The sequence below is a fragment of the Schistocerca gregaria genome, chromosome 6, assembly GCF_023897955.1.
Source record: "Schistocerca gregaria isolate iqSchGreg1 chromosome 6, iqSchGreg1.2, whole genome shotgun sequence".
NCBI classification, from domain to species: Eukaryota; Metazoa; Arthropoda; class Insecta; order Orthoptera; family Acrididae; genus Schistocerca; species Schistocerca gregaria.
In genome coordinates this window covers 124741980-124748589 of record NC_064925.1, presented here as the reverse complement: position 1 = coordinate 124748589, position 6610 = coordinate 124741980, and positions in this window count along the sequence as shown.

Here is a 6610-nt window from a genome sequence, read left to right as displayed (position 1 = left end):
GACAGTGTGCTGACCACATGTCCCTCCATACCCGCGTCCAGTGACGTCAAACTTAGGATGACACGGCGGTCGAAGTCCTTCCAAGGTCTGTTCGGGTGGAGAGTCTTTTAGGTTACTTAAAAGGAAATAAACCGAAATAATGTTCCATATACTGTACGTATTAATATTTTTATAAAAATAATTAAAAGGATTGCAAATAAATCTCCATGAAAGGATTGTACTTTCGGCGTACTCAAGTACTCTGCAAATAACTTTCCCGGAAGGCATTGTAATTAAAACGTCTGATCGAAGAGGTGAGTCGAGAATTGCCGGCCGGAGTGGCCGTGCGGTTCGAGGCGCTACAGTCTGGAGCCGAGCCACCGCTACGGTCGCAGGTTCAAATCCTGCCTCGGGCATGGATGTGTGTGATGTCCTTAGGTTAGTTAGGTTTAAGTAGTTCTAAATTCTAGGGGACTGATGACCTCAGAAGGTAAGTCCCATAGTGCTCAGAGCTATTTGAGTCGAGAATTCCCAATCGTCGACGTCAATCGAAACACTGTTTGTAGCGTTACGCATAATAAAATATTCACATACGTATGTTCTCTTTCCAGGTTGCCACTACCAAAATACTTGTAATCAAATGCTGAAGTATCGCGACGGGGTATGGAGAAAGTGAATCACACGTATACAGCGCAGTATACTGTAAACCTTCCTAGAACATTACAGCCAAAGGTCTACGTATGCCTACAAGAGCGCACTGTCTCTTTAGACCGAGGAATCGAAGAAAAAAAAAAGTGGATGAGTAGGCGGAAAAATGTGAGAATGTCATCATTCTTCCAGTAAAATGTGGGAGAATGTTCAAATGAGTGTGAATTCTTAAGGGACCAAACTGCTGGCGTCATCGGTCCCTATACGCACACACTACTTAAACTAACTTACACTAACTTATCCTAAGAACAACACACACCCATGTCCGAGGGAAGACTCGAACCTCCGGCAGGAGGGGCAGCGCAATCCGTGAAATGGCGCATCTAACCGCGCGGCAAAATCTGGGAGACTAGTAACAGGCATACACAACAAAATTTTTTGACTGATGTGATTAACACCACGTGAAGGAGAACGTATTTCCTGTGTCAATTAACTCATGAGGAACACAAACATATTCATAATCGTACTAGTTGATTTTTCGAGGTGAGGGATCGCCATCGTGCAGTACTCAAGGCATTCCTTCCAAGTGCATTTCGCTGTTGCACCCATACGATATCTATTTCCAAGTTTATGTAAGGCATTTGATGGAAAATACTCAAACCTGCTTTTAATTCATCCAGAGTAAAAAAGAATTCACATCCCAAGAAGACTGCATCAAAATACATGACACAGTAAATTGCGAGTTATCTTCGCCAGTATTCGGCATGGTTTGATGCCAAACTGTGCGATGAGGAAAACCTTTAATGAATGTAAACCGAGTTTATTTTTCTATGGAAACATTAAAACAACCAAGTGATAGTAAAACTGCGGCTTTTAATAATGTGTGCAAGATACTAAGAACATTACTGCTCCTCCTGTTTTTACTATGAGTATCAAACCAGCACGCGTAAATCATCAACTGTAAAATAATAAAAGTAATGTTATATACGAGGTTCCCGCGAACGCCTTACAATCTCTTCCTGGAATTTTATTAGCTACGACATTTTCCTGCGCCTTTCCTTTCCAAGACTTTTATGAAAATACTAGTGAATACACTGAGCATCATTTCGGGTTATTTCCAGGGTAACGTAAAAAATGGAAATAAGAAAGAGAAATTGTTTTATCCAGTTCCGCTAGGCCAACCGCTGCCTGGTAACTGCGCTGACTTGAATGGCTCATGCCTCGCCCCATCCGTGCCAAAAACGCTATTTCTTCCTAAACGCTCGGCCATATAGAGCTCCCACTTCTGGACAAAATCGGTGGTGACGACGAGATGCAGCCCCCTTGTCAGAATGTTTCATACGTAAAACACCTTTAGCATATTGCCAGATAAAGTCACCTTCCATATACAATACGGTCCCAGCATTCTAGCAGCATGTATCATCATTTAATTTTAACTTACAGCCTCCATGACTAAGGCGACTACCAAACTCCAATCAATGCCTCCTAGTACTTCGGTGTCTCTACTCCCGTTGGCTGACTGCATCATATCGTCTATTAGGTAGAATCAGAAGCTTATTTTATAGATACACAGAGACGGTGGCAGTCCGCTACCTCTGCAAGACTGTTCTTCGAAGCAAATATCGAAGTTCTGTGACAGGTGGGTGAAGGTCAGTGCCAGTAATTAAGCGCTAATCGGAACGCAACTGACTATCGCAGTTTTTCTGGTTTCTATCTGAATTAAGCACTGGCTTTAGAAATAGAGCGATCCGCTGTACTCTCATTGCACATGAAACACCAAAAATTAGGTAAATTCTGCGAAATTACCAACATTAGTGCGATGATTATTACCCGTCAACATGCACTCGGATAAAACGTAATTTTTAGACATTACAATTACATCATTTACTGAGCGTAATTTTTATAAGCACAATTTTTGTTTACATCAGCTACTTCATATTAACAAAGTGCACAGATACAACGTATGAGTTTGTTATGAAGCATTACACAAAAACATGTGTAAGATGTTTGTTATGCTATTACCAAAGATGTCACTTGCTTTACCCATCATGTGCGATTTCTCTCGAAAATAGCTCTTTACGTTTCATGACTCCTGCTAAATCCACTACAGCTACTGAAACAAAATTAAATCAGTAAGTATAATATATAGGAAAACTTTAATTATTGAGGTACCTGTTGTTGTGAGTCTCATCATACACAATTTTGTCGCCTCAGAACCTTAATTTTTATCGACTTTGGATCTCAGGATCTAAGTACATCCCAGGTTGTAACTCATGTAATGCTGGAAATTTCTGTATCCGGATTTTTTAAAAGAGTCCTTTTCACAGTAAAGCGTTCTATGAGCTCGCTTAATGTGTGAGTGTGTCAACAAGACGTCTTGGAACATATTGTTTCTGGCCTAAACAATGTGTGTATATTATAAGACGGTCACATTATTATGTCTCATTCGCTTTCATAGTGTCCCACGGATAGTAAGACATTTTAGTATATCCTGAACGCTAACCTAGTAACATCACTATGAAGTTGATATGACTGCAGCAATAAAACTCTTTTCTGTAACTTTCGGTTGTTACTATTATTTTAAAATCCTCGAGAACGAACTTGATAGGACAACGAGGCACATCCAAACATGTTTCCATTGTGGAACAACACCGTTTTGGTAATCCTACAGGAAGGACTGGTAAGCGAATCTATGCTGAATTGGATCATTTTCAGTTTCTAGCAATGCTTCACCTTGTTTACGATCATCACTGAGCTATGAAATCTAAGTTAGTCACGAGAGTATTTGTGGCATGTGCCACTCACAGTTAAGTTTCTGATTCAGAACTCATTGACTTCTAGGCTAGGAGTCCATATTTCCCAAGTTATGACAATAAAAAAGGAAAAAGAAGTGAAAGACTAATAACAACCATAATAACAGTGAAACCTCTGTCTTTACTTATGTCTGTTGCATTGGGAAACTTAAATCTCAGTGGAAATTCTATGCTTTCTTCTTGTTATTTTCAACATTTACTCTCTCAGCCAATAATTTAAAAACGTCAGGTTGAGTCTGGTATGGACAACACTACATGTGGGGGAGAAAACAGGTACAGTTGCTGCGTAAAATTTGAGCTCATTGTAAATTAGTTACAAATCACGAAATTTTTGCAAGCTAAATATGCTGAATAACATTCTGAAACTAACACCAAGCGTCAATTCCTGAGCAGGTAGAATTAATGACACAGAGAATTTCTAAAGAATGGCATGCCAATTTTTTTATTTCCTACTCTTGTCTCTCACAAACAAAACCTAACACAGAAAATACAAATAGGCACTTAATTAAACACACAATTTGCAAGCGCAGTCATTTTTAAATGATACACAAATTAAATTTACAAATGTTCTTTCTTTTCAAGGCATGGGACCATTCATTCGTATGAGCTCTATCAGCTGTAAACCTGTTACCAGTAGCGACGATTTCATAAAAAGAAATTCGTATCGTGAACAGAAGAAAAGAAAGACAATATTAATTTTACACTCATACATTCATGAGACAGTTGTAGAAATATCCTTATCAATAAATTCATAGCATTCATAATGAAATACTCTTAAATAGATGATTAGCACTGCTCGTCACTTCTTTAGTCTCTAGGCCTTAATTCAATGACCTGATTTACAAAAATGTATCAAAAATTTATTACTGTAAAGCAACATTATTTGTGGACCGATTTTTTTTCATGTCATTTATTATTCCATAATCCAACTGCTTCCTAAGACTTCAACATTATAACAAAAATAATCAGTTCCAACATTACAATAAAAAAATTAACGTTTACTCCACAAGTAGACTTCTTTCACTATCCACCCGTCAGCTGATCGAGGTATTGGTTTTCATATAATCATGCTATATGGTGCTTCTCGTATCTGTGGTCAAACGCAAGACGCGTCTGTGAAGAATCTAACTGACACCCTGTTCCCCCAGTCTGTCAAATGGACCGGAAACACAACGTAAGAGTGACTCTTACGCCATGTCACTACGATTAAAATGGTACCATTTTTTTACTTACTTTTGCACGTTAAACATCTAGCGCTCTAAATAATTATCTAATGGTTTCACTGGACTAATTAAAACTCATACGAATTTTAACGGCCTCTCTAACGATAAAGCGGAGCAACTTGATGTTAAACTGCTTGCACAGTACGTACATAGAGAACCTCTAGTCAGTGTCGAGTTATATTCGATTACAACAGCGAAAATTTTCATATCCGTTTACTCTGTACCGCCATTTCCAATATGGATTACACACCAGAGTCCAGACGTTCATATGACATCAGAAGCACATACGAAACTGTATCGACCTAATATGGACAAATATGGCTCCTCAAATGTAGGCAACTGCCCCGTTGATGATTTCATTGTATGTACCGGCATCCAGCCTATGAGATGTAAATAATACTTGAATGGCCCAGAAATAATCACGATCAGGTGGATGTGTTCGGCAGAAGGGTTGATAATGAATACGAAAGCAGTGATGATGTTCGAAGTAATTTCCCGTGTGCAGTTCCTAGAGCACTCGATAATAACATCTAAGAAAGCGGACGTCAAGAGTTAATGCACATACTACTGTTGTTATTCCTGCGTACACTTTCAGAATTAGCTCTGAGGACAAAAGTTGTCTTCCAAACACACCGTTTGTTTTCGAACATAGAGAAGTTCGAACACAGAGCTTAATGGGGCAAGAATGCCCACTTAAAGTTAGCAATATACTGAAGAAAATTTCACAAATTACACTTATATTTTAACTGATATTTCATAAGAAAATTTTCTGTTGCATACCAAAGTCCGAAAGTCTTAGTTACAATTTAAAGTGTAATTCGCACGTAGTTAAAATGCAATGCAAATGCGCAGTCTTATCCGACAGTGGGGTAAGTGTGCGTTTCTAGGGGTTAAATTTGCGCATTATTATTAAATGAGATAAACGTATGGGTCATTCAGTTCTTCTTACTTATTTAGTTTACAGTGTACATAAACGTAATATACCTTCCATAATTTTCCTTCTTTCTCAGCACATAACAGTTACTGTACATACAAGATTTGATGTGATGATCGATCCTGCGGTGTGTGAACAAAAACCTGCAAAAATAACCAATCGGAGGAAAAGCTGTGTAACAGAGATAAATAAAGTATCCAGAACCTTCATAACAAGAGCAGAATTCATGTCACCACTCCTCGCACTTGAGACATTGAATTCAGTCTTCTGTTAGTGGATTATTATACATTTCAGTACAGTGAAAAGTATGTGAATTTCCCGCCGACGTATTTAAGATTTGCCTTGCTTTCTTTTTGTTTGCTTGATTTGAAACGGACAGTTTCCTCCTTAGTTTCTTTATTCCTTGTTCTGTTGATTAGGATTTCGGTTGCTTCTTGAATGGCATTCCGGATACTATTTCTGACTTATTTCCTTTCTTCTGTCTTTTTTGGCAATATTTTCTTCTTTTCACAGGACTTATGTCTTTCAGGGAAACGCAGGTACTTGGACCTGGTTGTGGTTCATTTGTAGATGTCTGTGGACTTTGGTTCTGAAGAGATCCAGTTTCAACTGTGGACGCATCATTAAATTTGTCACTTTGGTCTGTAACAGTCGAAGGCAGGAAATCTTCCTCGGTGAATACCTGACGATCGATTGCATATATGCGGCTTATGTTAAATGCCTTTGTTGTTTGTCATTATGGTTGTCTTTTCAAAAGCGTTTTCAAACAATTCCGCAATAAATTCTTGCGTAATCACATATCCAGAATCTGGTTAATGAGCCACTGGTTGCATTCTTGTGAATAAAAGTCATTCAGCGGCTTGAAAAAGCAATGATCCAGTGGCTGCTGTTTGTGGTTGGTGTGTGGAGAAATGTTAAGCACATGAATGTCATTCTCCCTACAATAAAGGACGCCATGCCGACTCAAATGTGACGAGTGATTGTCAAAAATTAACAAGACTGGATTTTCTTCT